General features: G+C 37.7%; 1 protein-coding gene across 8 annotated transcripts in view; it reads right to left on the bottom strand.

The window, feature by feature from the left end:
* The window catches only part of LOC149319382 (F-box-like/WD repeat-containing protein TBL1X), a 174,047-nt gene that overhangs the window by 97,135 nt on the left and 62,523 nt on the right, over positions 1 to 14,389 (bottom strand). For all 8 annotated transcript variants that reach the window (XR_016280178.1, XM_089511587.1, XM_089511586.1 and 5 more), the window contains exon 2: positions 13,806 to 13,884. The gene's annotated coding sequence lies outside the window, so the exon portion shown is untranslated. The remainder of the gene's footprint in view (positions 1 to 13,805; positions 13,885 to 14,389) is intronic.

Raw genomic sequence — 14,389 nt, 5'->3', positions numbered from 1 at the left:
AAAAAATATGTGGCTATGGAAGGCCAACTGCATTCTGAACAAGAGATCACAGTCAGGACACAGTGCGGGGGAACAGAAAGCTGCCAATGTGCAAAGGGGTCAGAGAAGGGTGCGTCTTTATTAACTTATCTGTTTAATTTAAACACAGAACATATCATACAGAAAGTGGAATTATACTGGGAGGAAAGAAGCAACACAAAATGGGTGAAAGAACATCCACAAAATACACAGATTACACCATATTACTAAAAGAAAACAGCAAATACCCTGGATGACAGGAAGAGAACCAATTCATTTGAAATGTGGTGAAGGAAGAGAGTGGACCATGGACCACCAAAAAGACAAATAAATAGGTCCTAAAGCAAACCAAGCCTAAAATCTTCCTAGAAAATAAAATGAAGATGAAACTGGCAGTCTCCCTTCCAACTACTGACCAGGATGACCCTGCTTAAGATTAGATTGGATCTGGTGCCTTTTGTATATTTAGAACCTGGGTACATCTACACTGTAGAAATAATGCAGTTTGACACCACTTTAAGTGCTGTAGCTCATCCTATAGGTTCTTAGGATTTCTAGTTTAATAAGGTCTTTAGCTTTTTTTTTTTTTTTGCCAAAGAGTGCTGGTGCCTCACAAAACTACAAATCCCAGGATTATGTCTGATTTCTATAGAATAGATGCACTTCAAATCCTCACCACATTTGTTTCAAGTACTGACAATAAATTTAAATCATTTCATAAACTTTTCTTCCTCAGGCCACAACTTCCATCTTCAAGCCTGTATGGAATATAATTGACCACAAGCTAAACAGTTAAGTTCCCAAGAGGATTTTGGGCATCGTGTCAGTTCTCACTGCAGAAGCACCTATCCTTTCCTCAAGCTTCCTCAGCTTTTTGGGGTGTATGTATGTAAACATATAGTGAAACAAGAATGTTAAGGTTTCTTTTAAAAATATTTCCAGCCAAATAATAAAGAACTACTGTAGTGCAGCAAAAACCTAGGATCGAACATTAGTGCAACATTTCAGATGCATAATATATTACTGTTTGCGTCCTGCACCACAGTCTGTAATGTTAATAGAAAACGTGTACAAACTAATTACAGCCACACATTATAACCACATATTTAATTGGACTCTTGGCAGTATTAGCTGTTTACTGTCACTAATTTGAGAAGTGGTGCTTCCCTTCCCATTAATTTTTCCCTCATCATCACTGTTCATTAGGATGCTACAAGTCTGTCAAACTTCCTCTGTAGTGTTCATCCATTAGTACAAAAACATGGCACACTGCAACTTTCCAAATGAAGTGGGTGGTTTCAACTTTACAGTAGACAAAGCCAGCTGGCAATGGAAAAGGCTAACTTGTTTGGATTTGGTTGCTAAAAAATTTTGGTACTGGATGACTAGTTCCATATCTTGCGCAAACTCTGGAAACATATCCTTTCCACCTACAGATTAATATTCTTCCAAATGTCTGAAATTTGGGGGCAAAACCATGGGTTCTAATCATTCTAATACTTTCTGTCTATGTTTAGGAAGGTGAACCACACCCCAAAAACTTGTCCTTGACAAATTTTTGATCAGAATAGCAAATCAGAATAGCCTCCACTCCCAGCAGGTCTATCCACATAAGACAAACAAATAAAACCAAGTGAAGGAAAGTAGGGGATAGTTCACCTTCCATAAAGATTATTTTTCATTTCCTTCAACATTACATGTTAATGCTGAGCTATAAACGCTCCGGCCTGATGTACTCAGAAATTTATTTCTTCAATATTTTGTTTGTCAAGCCACTGGAATATGTGCAAGTTACTTGAGACATATTTTAATTGACAATAAGGAATAATCATTTAGTATTTTTCCCCCTTTCCTTTCCTTTCCTTTCTTTTAAGGAACAAAGATGTGCAGTATGTTATTGAGTATTTAGTGTTACCTTGCATTATGTAGCATCACAAAAAGAGCTGAACAGGAGAATACAGTATAAACATGTTATCAACAGGTAATTGAAATACTACACATAAGTGCAGCTGAAAATTGCAAAGCAAAATCAAGGCTTGGAATAAAGTCAAGAAACATTTTTCAGTTGGCAAAGTGAAGAAGACAAAATAATACGTGTAATTAATTCTAGACTGTAAAATGACTCAGGGAGAAACTTTAAGGGAAACATTTTAGTTCAGTATGATAAAGAGAATGTGATGGAAAATGTGGCATAAAACAAGGAATGGAAAATAATCAAAGAAAATAGATCTTCTGGTTGTGATAAAATAGAATTATCTCACAGCAGATAATTTGAAATTGTCATAATTTATTAATTTTGAACCAAAATGATCAAAAAATAATCACAATAGTACACCCATCCAAACTCAGAAGGAAAAGCTTTTGAATGATTGATAGAATCACAAAAAATAAAACTCTTACATGAATCTCTCTTTCAAAGAAAATACCAGAGAAACATGTATCCAAGACCAACAAGGTCTACTTAGGATATCATTTGTTCACATAGCAACACCCCTGGAAATTATTGATAGTAAATGCCGCTACCTCATAAGAAGCTTCCAATTTTTCAGAACTCATTTTCTCAGCAACAACAACAAATAATGAAAAAGTCCTGCCTTAAAAATAACAAACATATGCAAATCTGTATCCAAATAATATACATTTTGAAGACCTGTAAACAATGAGAGCCAGCAAGGTGTAGTGGTCTGACTACTGGACTAGGGCTCTGGAGACCAGGGTTTGAATCCTGGCTCAGCCATGCACACTCACTGTGTTACCTTGAGCAAGTCACACTCTCTCCGCCTCAGATCCCCTATGAAGAAATTTGCCAAGAAAGCCCCATAATAAGTTTGCCTTAAGGTCTTCTGTTTTATTTAACATATCCTCAGTCAGAATTACTATAACATACATGGGTCATGGTTCCAAACAAATATATTTTAGGATTCTGATATTTGCTGACAGGCTCCAGTTTATAGATTGCAGTCCATATATCAGCAGAAAGCATTCAACAGAAAGCATCCTGGACTTTGAGAATCTCCCTGCAGCCACATGGCCAGAAGGAGGAGGTGCAAGCTTGCAAGTAAAACCCCTCTATATCATCTGAGCTGAGAACAGAAACAGTAAAATACATGCCTATGACTAACATGTTCAACTTTTTTTCTCCTGTATGGTTTTTAATATCTTGCCTGATGAAGAGGTCTCCTGGTCTCCTGAGTCATAGTCCAACACTCAAACCACCACACCATGCTGTCTCTGGGAGGCAGCTTTTCTTGGTTTACAGACAGCCTCCAAATCTTAAATAACTCCTTCACTTGCAATAGGATGCATAACATGGATGTTAATACATGGGCAAGACTTTGTCACAAATCCAGGTACCAGCTCTGTCTCCACATCTACTCTGGGAGCAATATGACAGGGGCCAATAATATCACTCACGTCGACAATACATCACTTGCTCTTCCAACATGATATATGCCATCCTAGGCTAGCAATGCCCTTCAACACTAAACAGGACAGTCTTTACACAGGGAAAAAAGTGGACAAAAATCAAACTTAGACTCAGCAATACTCAAAAATCAGTTGCAGAACATTTCAATCTCCCTGAATGTATAGTACGGGATTTAAAAGTCCTATCCCTTTAACAAAGAAATTATAAAGGAAGACTAGAAAGCCAAACAACTGAATTGGTTTATACCGGTTTATAGTCACAAATTTAATAATGTATGGACAAATTCCTGTATCAGCGAAAATTTAGGGGAAGGCTCTTAATTTGCGTCTTTCTAGATGCTATTATACTCTATCCCACTTCCTCTCCCACAACTGTGTAAATATGCTTTTATATCCTGCAGTCTCACTATCATTCTGCATTTCATCTGAAGAAGTGGATTATTATTCACAAAAGATCATGCCAAAACAAAAACCTTTTTAGTTTTTATTCCTTTACCCTCCTCCCCCTCCCTATCTCCTTCTTTTCAAGCTGTTTTCCCCCTTGTCATTACGGTAGTTTGGGTAAGAACCTAATATTAAAAATAACTTGGGGTGACTAATGTGCACTGTGGGTTCTACTTCTCTTTGCCTTTAAAAATATCTAGAAAATTAGACCTGTATTGGAGATACTGCAATAAAGATGAGATCCACTCTTGTTAAACAATATTGTAATAGTAAGATCTGAGTACTGAATAGTAGATTCTGAATTGGACCTACATTGTCAGCAGCACAACTTTAATTAGGATTTGTAAAAAAAAAACTTTAACCCAATAGAAATGAAAAGGCAACAGAGCATTCACCAAACAAACCTGTTTTAGTGTTTTTATGTTATACCTTACTTCACACAATCATTGCTGTCTTCAAGTTGATGTGGTCTAATCTGAGGTATAAATCTGTTGGGATATTATTGCTTTCGTTGGAAAATGAGCACAGTTGTAGGAGAAAAAATAGGGTTGGATTCTAATGGAAACTTCACCATCCAATGGCTGGTAAACCTCAGAGGTATAAAGATGGTTCCTTGAGACCAGCCAAAAAGGTGGAAGGGAGAACTTCTACATTTCACCTGGTTAATTTTAAGAATGTGATACTAACAAAAAATGTGGCCTGGTAGGATCCTCCCTTAATACTTGGAAATGTGTCACTTGATCATCTTTGAAAATCTGCCTTTGTTCCAAAATTTAGATTGAGGACCCAGCCCAACCAACTGTCTTGGATCACATATATTCTTTACTTGAAGAAAGTATGAAAGACCCACCCTATAGTTACACAAAGGGTGGGACAGATCTAGATAGATCTGCTAGCATATGTGCACGTTAAGGTTTCCTCCTCCACATTGTTTGGATCTTTGAAGTCATACCATCATAACACCCACCCAGCCCCCAGGACAGTATGAACTCAAATATATATTTGTATTATTTTCAACATTTGTGTTTCTTTTGATCTGTGAATCCACTGGAGGTGGAGGAATCACAAAACAACTACTCATTGTTCAGGTGCATCTTAGTGTTAAATCACAATTTTGGTTTCCTTTTCTTTCCGATATATATGTTTGTGTTTTTGGAACAGGGATGGTACACAGGTTTAAATTAGATTTTAGGTGCCCAGTTTTTATTGTAATGGGATGTCACCACTTATATGAATGCAAGCACTTTTTATTTTAATTTGCCAAATTTAGAATTAAATGTGTTTGTATGTACTTGGGATTGGGGGAATGGATTTGCATTTTTCAATGTTAATAAGTGTTTTAAATTTCTTTGTATATCTCCGGAGCAAGAAAGGATATTCATTATAGCACACTGATCTATAAGTAGAGCTTGCCAGGCATATTTCTGAATGCAAATTTGAAACAGAGCCCAAGGGAGTCTTTTTTTGGACTGTGTAAATTTACATCTTTCTGTCTTCATGAAACAATTCAACAGAAAAGAAACACCAAAAGCAAAGGCTTTTATGTAAGAGAGGGGAGAAATTATTTTTCTCCCTGCATATAATAAACATTTAATTCATTCACTTGCATATCTATACTGATTTGCATAAAAATAGCCAAAGTGATATGCAGAGACAAGTTTATAATACATTAAGACCAATTAATACTTACCCATATAAACAATACTAACAACAGTATTAATCAAGCAGGCAACTGAATATCTAGCATAAAAAGTAGGTTGAGTGAACATCTCATGAGAGGGCATTTCAAAGCAATGGAACCACACAAAAAAAAACCATTTTCCTGCAGAGACCAAACTGACCTCCACAAAGATAGACTCTCAACTACAGTTATACTTGCAGATATCAAATACACTACAAGAAATGTAGCAGTTGTACAGATATTAAATATTATTACAACTTAATATGAAAGTGACACAATTTTCTCACTAAACAACTGAAGATAAGAATTAAGAGCTGCTCCTGACAAAGTATTTCTAATTGGATTTTAGCTTTTTTAAAAAAAATATACACAGTGTTTTAAAGTATAATCTCATATTACAGATATTTTCCAAGACATGGGCTCATTGGTTAAGATAGTGTAATTATGGATCATCAGGAATGGTTTAGAGGATTGGGGTATAGACTGTACATTCTGTATACAGTCACTGTGATCTGAGTAACTGCAGTGGTTCTTTTTTTGTCAATAACAGAGGAACATATAATGGTCACATGTAACCTGACACCACTACAAACTGGTTCAGATATAGTTACTCCTCATTGGATGGTAATTCTGCAGTCTCTTACAGCTGATTGGCAAAGCTACTGCTTATCAGACCTATAGACCAGGGTTTGATTCCCAGCTCGGCCACGAAACCCGTTGGTAGACCCTGGGCAAGTCATATACTCTCAGACTCAGGGGAAGACAATGGCAAACCTCTTTTGAACAAATCTTGCCAAGAAAACCCCATTACAGGTTCACCTTAAGGTTGTCATAAGTTAGAAAGAACTTGAAGGCACACAACAACACCAAACCAAGGTAAGGTGAAGGGTACATGTGCACATGTTTGTGTGTGTGTTTAATGTAGCATGGTAACTTTACTCAGTTTTAATACTTGAGATTGTTAACAGTAAAGTAAGAATGAAGAATATTATTTTCATTACTATATTGCTTAATTAATCAAGGTGAAGATTCTACATATTGTGCCATATTTGTGAAGAAAGAAATTACAACACAGGACTTAAGAAGAAGGTCGTCAAGACCTCAGAGGTTTTTGACCCACTGAACACCCTTAATCTCTTCACCTTTCCTCCTGGTATCAAGACTGTGAAAAGGATGAAAATGCTGAAGCAGCCACACTACCTATGGTTGGCACTCTGAGCATGGAGACCACAGCATCTGTTTAAATAACTGGTATAGTTGAGCACTCCTGCATGTCAGGGGGTTGGACTACATGGCCCTTGTGATTCCTTCCTACTCTATGATTCTATAGATCTTTAGCTGTTGTATTTGGAGGTACATGAGTGTTGTTATATGCCTTCAAATTGTTTCCAATTTATGGTACCCTAAGGTTAACCTATCTTGGGGTTTTCTCGGGCTGAGATTGTGACACTTGCTTAAGGCCACCCAATGAGTTTCCATGGCTTAGTGGGGAATCAATTGCTGATCTTCAGAGCCATAGTATACAGTCAAACCACTACACTACACCGACCTGGATACTGAAGCATTATCCAGTGAGATGCCAAGATTCCTTAGTGCTCCCTAGGATACTTTAAAATCTTCCCATTTGCAAATTGGAGTTTTTAAGGCAATGGCAAACCTCCTCTGAAAAACTCTTGCCAAGAAAAGCCTGCCTTTAGGTCACCATGAGTTATAAATGACTTGAAGGCAGACAACAACAACAATATTTATTAAATAGTGTTGCTGTGAAAGGAAATTTAATGGGAATCACATGGTGGAAGTATGGGAGACTGTGCCTGAGTAAGAAAGAAAGAGGGAGATACAGGTGTCTCTATCTAAATGTGGGTGAGAACAAAGACTGTGTTTGTGTGGCCTACCTACTATTGTCCTGATTTCACCTGCTCAACAGTGCAGCCTTCCATCCATAATAATAATAATAATAATAATAATAATAAATAACATTCCTATTTTACATTATTCACATAAATGAGCAAAGAAACTTACATCTGAGAATTCCAGTGATCTAGCTTCCTTTATAACTGGGTGATAGAAAAGGATGTTGGGAACAATATGCACAAGTTTCAACAATAATGTGAATTGATTACTGCCACAAATTATTTTTATAATTTCAAATCTTATGCACAAATTTTTACAAGTGTTGCTTCCCAACTCATTAACTCAAATTAAAGTGTACAAGACAAAAGAACATACCTCAATTCAAACAGGATAATTTAAAATGTAATAGTTATCTAGCTGCTCTTCTCCATGTATTTTAAATGCAAGAGAGGGCCTTCCTACTATAACGCAGCATACTGACTATCACAGTGCAAACAGATCTGTCCTCATCGTCATCACCATCGCTCCCACCTCCCACCATCATCAATAAAAAAGAAGCATGCTGTTTTGTGGGAATACAAGATCATTTCCCCTCCCCCTAATTAACTGGACTCATTTGCAAAGATCAGTTTCGCCAATCTAATTATTTTGATTCCAATTTCCAGCCTTATCAGGAGTGCAGCGGTGCAAGAAATCAAAACGCCTGTCTTCTCCATATGTGGCAATCTAAAAAGCTAACTGCTTCTCATTTGCTGAGCCATCACTGCATGGCCCAGGGGCCCCGTCAGAATACAATTTATGTTCGGTCTTCTGGAGCTGCCTTGAAAGGGTTTTCCCTATGTACTGAGGCTGAACATTTTATATACCGTTTCAGATATGCTGCTGCTTGTTGCATCATCTGTCAAACCACAATAAATTCAAACAAGGAAATGTGTGCTAGTAGGAAAGAGATGTAAGCACGTTCTTCCATTTAAAAAAAAAAAAAACTAAACCAGCAGAAAGCTATCAGAGCCTTGTACTCAACATATTTTTAAGATTTAGAAAACCAATCCCGAAAAAGCAATTTTGTGAGAACCCAAAGCAATAAACACACAGCAAAAATAGCGAATGGGCAGATGTGAATTTCACTTAGGAAAACCCCACAGTGAATTTAGCCAATCAGGTGTCTTTTATTCCCTATTTACTGATTTTGTACATCACATAATTAATCTCAAGAATTTATCTGAGTGGAACTCCATTGCAATTTTCTGTTACACGGAAACGCCCATTACTCGAAAGAAACAGAAAAGTCAAGGAGCACTGTGGGTGGCAAAATATGCATGTTGCTTTATGAATTCTCCTGCAAATGTGAGGGTTCATACAGTTGGCTAATTCCTAAACATTACTTTGGCAAATATGGTCTTATTTTCTCACAACATATGCTAAAAAAACAAAACAAACTAATCTTTTTGCAAGACACGTGTTAAATTGCAACGGCAGCTAAATACTGTAAATTTAATAGAACAATTCACAGGTTAGCGCAAGAGCTGCAGGCTCTGTTTCTTTTTATTAGAAATATCTTATGTTTGACAAGTTGCCTCATGACGATGAATGCAGAAACAAACAATTTGCTGGATCTTTAGAGAAACGGTCAATTCAATTACATTATGCCAGAAGCTCTTCTAGCCCTCTTTGCCAAATGTCTTTGCTGTATCCTGCTATACACAGTCCATTTGTATTCCACCACAGTAGGACACTTGTTTTATTGACGTGTAGAGCTCTACATAGATACTGTCAACAGTACACTATTTCATTTCTCCAGTTCCAGGTTTCTTTCTACCTGCACGTTCTCCATCTCTCCCCTTTGATTTTTAGGATGTTTAATTTTCCTGGCTATCACATGTTCACATTACTAATTATGTGCTTTAAAGCTAGAAGCGATCAACTATGCAACAAAATACATTAGGATCTGATATTTCCTTGGCAGCAACATTTTCCATTACACTTAAAATCAAGCCTTTGACTCCCCCCTTGGAGAGTACACCACTAATTGCTTCTGATTTGCTTGATACTGCAGGAGCTGTTTTAGCTCAAAAGGATCAGCAGATACTTTCTAAATATCAAAGAGCAAACAAACACACACTTTGGGTCTGACCCCACAGTAATAAGCCTCTTTTCCAATCATTGGGAAAAGATATACTGTACTCTGTTTATATCACATCTCCCTCGTCCTCTTTTTCTCTCCCTACCATTCAGTCAAGAAATTCCAGTTAGCATCTCATTATCTTCAGCCACTTTTTAATTTGCTTGGCTAAAGGAAGAAAAAACCAACCCTACACCTGCTCTCAGTTACAAAGATTCTCTGTGTGCACGGAAGGAAAAGCATCGTTCTACATGAACTGCTTTTGACCAGAATCAAGCAAGACTTAGAGAAATATTAGAGCTATTCCATTTTCACACGCACGTAGCATCATCATAAAAAGGAGCCTTCTAGTCTCCAGCCATCACTTAAAATATACAACCTCTGAAAAAGCTTACCAAACAATCGACTGCTCTTTGAAATACATCCACTTTCAAATGCTTCAGTGGTACTCTGGATCAATTATCACATTTACGACCATGTAAGCAGCAGAGCATATATATTTAAACACCAACAACTGGCAAAGATTGGATTCCCCACCTCCAAGATTCAGCAAAGTAAATAAGAATTCTGGTAACAAACAAGAAATATATGTAATGATGGCTATGGGCCACATTTAATATGAAAACACTAATCTCTAAGGTTTTGGTAACTGTGACCAATATTTGCAGGGACTAATTTTTATCCTCAAGAACATTTTTTTTAAAAACAGATAGCTCTGAAGGTTTAAGATAATGCTTGTTACACCATTCCTGTTCATATTTAATTATGATTGCTTACCTTGAAATACATAAATACTGAAATAAAAACCTGCTTTGTATCTGTAAGTCATCTTTGATTGCAAAATCAGCTGGTTTTGAAAATCATGGTTTGTTCAAGTGGAATCAGCATTTAAAATCATCATGGTTTTATTTTTCTATTTTATTACTGTTGCACAGCTGCAACTGATCTTACTGTAATTTTTCTATATGTAATTTTATCATTATATTGTGCTGAAAACCAATGTGGTACAGTAGTGTGAGTTTTGGTCTTTGGGGCTGTCTGCATGGACTAAAAGAAACGGTCCCACTTTGTTTCTGAGTTAATGAGATGCTAACTGGTATTTCTTGACTGAATGGTAGGGACCAGAAAGAATGAACTATTGTACCAGTGTGCAGACTGTGCACCAGTGAGGAGACAGGAGATGGGCTGAGCAAGCCACTGGCACCATAATGTTTCTGTCATGCAGCCACAAATCAATGGTACAAGCACATGAGTGAGCAACTGCTTCATTGAACCATTGCACACGTCATGGAGGGAAATGATGACAGACACATCAGGTTCCCATCAACAGAATGGATTTAATAAAAACATTTTAAAACTTGCCAATCCAATCGGAGAACATGAGGCGATGGGGAGAAAGGGGGTAGGTACAAGGGGGCACTATGATTGTGCTGTGCCATCAAGTGGCCAGTGTCATGGGGTGGCCAATGGGCTGAAGGCTGGACAGGAGAGGCAACTGGAAGCTTCTGGAGAAGAGCCCGTGTGCTCATATGAATGTGCTTGCAGTGGAACAAAAAATAAATAATGGTGTGGTATGGTGTAGCTTGTAGCTGCAAATGCTCTGTTATAGTGAGTCCTTCCTCACAGCGGGAGGGGGGACAGTTGGTGCAGTCAGTGGGTTCTCCCCGCAAATCAGAAAACCCTGGGGTAAGCCAGCTTCCCCCCTCCATCTGCTCCTGGCCTTAGATTCTGGAAAAGCAGGGTTTTTCTTGCTCATCCATGGAAACTACTGTGTGACATTGGTCAAGTGACACTATCTCAGCCTTAGAGGGAAGCAACAGAAATAAACTCTCCACTAAAATCTTATGTCAGGGTTCCCATTAACTGGAGTCAACTTGAAAGCACATAACAATAACAAGTTGTGTTGTAATTGGGTAGCAAGTACTTCAAATAAATAAAATAAATCAAACTAATATTGAAATGTATCTTGGAATAAATCCCATTAACTAAACTTGGAGAAACTGGCATACATCTCATGGATAAGATGCTCTTGCACTATGTGGAACATCTACATCAGGAGTGTAAAGCACTGTTTCAAATTGCAGCTTTTCACTCAATTTAAAAGTCCTTTGCAAACATTCTGCATAGCTGTTTCTTCCCAAACAACCCATGTGGTGAGGGATAGGAAGAAAAATGAGTAGCCCCACCTATGTTCATTTCTGATCGATACATTGCCAGCACAGCATTCAGTTGAAGATGCTTTTCTGCTCTTATGCAAAATCTTAGTTCTAACGGTTATTTAGAAACAGGATATAAGGCGGAAGTTTAATTTTCCTTACTACCTACTTTAGGATAAACCTGGGATGGGATAACTGCACTAAAGGGAACACAGCCTTCCCTAAACACTTTTTCACAGCACAAATCAGATATTCCCTGGACACTATTACCAGTGTTATAGGATACCGAAGAGCCAAAAGGAACAGAAATATATGCAGACAGAAGATGTGGATATTGTGATGAAGACCCTGAAAATTAACTTGGTTTTGTTATTGTGTGGGCCGAGTGAACTTCATAACTGTCATGGCCAACCAAGAGCAGGACTTAGAGGGTGAGGAGGAGGATGGGTCTACTCCAGAGCAAGGGGTAATTCAGGCTACACCAGATGTTAATTCTGCTCTGCCAGAGCCCAACCCTGATCTCCCAGCCCCAGAGGAGGAGGTTCAGCCAGGTCCTAGTGCTGATGGGATTCCTCTGGTGGTACAGCAGCCTAGTGGTGACTCTGGGGAGGAGCCAAGCCTGGAGGTTCCCTCCTTTAGCCAACGCAGGGCTGAGAGTGCTGGCAGACGCAGATCCCGGAGAATTGCTGAGAGGCAATTAGCTAATCAGCCTCACCTGGTACGGGGAAGAGCGTCTCCTATTTAAGATGCAGGGAGATGCCAATTCTATGTCAGAGTTTATTGCATGATCGTTTGGTGTGACTGCTGCCGGCACTGGCTCTGTGTATCTTGACTCTTGACCTTGGAACAAACTGAACTCTTGCTACCTTCTGGCTGACCTGACTCTGGACTGGACTGATTATCGTGATCTCTGTTTCCCTGACTTTGGCTTTGGCTTTCGGTTTGCTCTTTCTCTCAATCCCTGCAAGGTTTGTGGACTATTTCCAGCTGCAGAGCTAATTACCTTGTTGAGCCCTCCTTATCGGTGTGTGTTTGTGTGTGCTGGCTGCAGTCCAGGACAATAGCAAAGATTTGAAATGGGGTTGTCATGGATGGTAGTTAATGGTAGAATTGGTATGGTGCAATGATCATACCACACAGTACACAGAAATTCTAACAGGAGGTCAGAAAACATTTCACATGCCTATGATATGTTCACCTTACAGTTGCTCTAAGTAAAAAATGACTTGAAGGCACACAACAACAACAGATGCCTTTTTTAAATCCCAGTGTGTGTTTATGTGCCTTCAAATCACCTGTGGACTTATGATGATGCTATGAATTTGATAAGATTTACTTACAGCACCTGGTATTTGTTTGTAGTCTCCCACCTAAATATGAACCAGAGCTGCTCCTGATTAAAGTACATGATCAGATAGGAACTGGTGTCTTTTGGCTATTTAGGCTCTTTTTTATCCAAGTGCACAGTGGTTAAAATGAGATGTCATAGAAGTAATGTCAAACTCCATAGTTTGCAATCCTGGTTTAGTGTGAACACAAGGTTCTTCCACAATCACACAAAACCATATTTTAGCATTACTTTCAAACAAACTTACTTATAAACTATTACTTAGGTATAACCTGGAAAAGAGGAGCTTGTACTATTCATAGGCATGCATTTTGGAATAGCCTTCCCATTGTAATATAGAAAGAATTGTTTTTTCAGTGTTTTAGGTGCACAGTGAAGACATACTTGATTGCCCAGGCAATCCCTAGCTTTCGATTCTGTCTTTTACACTGTGTAGTTATTGTATGCTATTTAAAGCCACAGATATTTTATTGCTATAAAGCACTTAGGCTTTGTTTTATTATAAGTGGTCTAGAAATTATGATAAATAAATAATGATAAATAAATAAATAAATACACCAAAGCTCAGTTTCATTAAACCTGAAAATCATTTGATAGTTCTCAGTGAGGGTGACTAATAGCTTTAACATAATCAAGCGTGGAGGATACTGTGCATATTCCAACAAACGTTGAAAGAGTTTATAAGCTCCACTGCTTCTAACTGATCTTTTCTGCTGTAATTATGCAATAGGAATATAATTTCAATAATTTACTTACTCTGGGAGACAGGGGAATGCTGCCAATTTCCCAGCTTCCCCTAATTTCACTTCAGGCCAGTTTTCTATTTTTAGGTACCCTGTGTAAACAAAACAGAACAAAATAATGTTTTATAAAATCCACTTAGATGACTATGAAGAATGATTAAATACAGCGAAGAAACTTTATTATGCAAAGATTCTATCAATAAGAAGAAAAATTATTATTATTATTATTATTATTATTATTATTATTATTATATTTATTTATATCCTGTAATTCTCCCAAGGCTGGGACTAAGGATGGCTTACAACATTAAAAAAACACCATACAATTAAAAATATACAAAAATAGTATATTAAAATAGAATTAAATTGCAGCAATAATTAAAACAAATTCAATACTAAAATCCAATTTACAATATTAAAATGCTTAAAATATATTAAAAGAATATAACAGCACCCCGTCACCTGCCTTAAAAGCTTTCTATTTTAAAAGCCTGTCTAAACAAGTAGGTCTTAGCCTGCTGGCAGAAGGATAACAAAGAAGGGGCCATCCTGGCCTCCCTGGGCAGGGAGTTCCAGAGTCTAGGGGCAGCCACGAAA

This window comes from Sceloporus occidentalis, unplaced genomic scaffold (assembly GCF_023333645.1).
Source record: "Sceloporus occidentalis isolate IW3139 unplaced genomic scaffold, rSceOcc1.0.p SCAF_2, whole genome shotgun sequence".
NCBI classification, from domain to species: Eukaryota; Metazoa; Chordata; class Lepidosauria; order Squamata; family Phrynosomatidae; genus Sceloporus; species Sceloporus occidentalis.
Note: the sequence above shows the minus strand (reverse complement) of the source record. Positions and strands in the feature narration are given on the sequence as shown.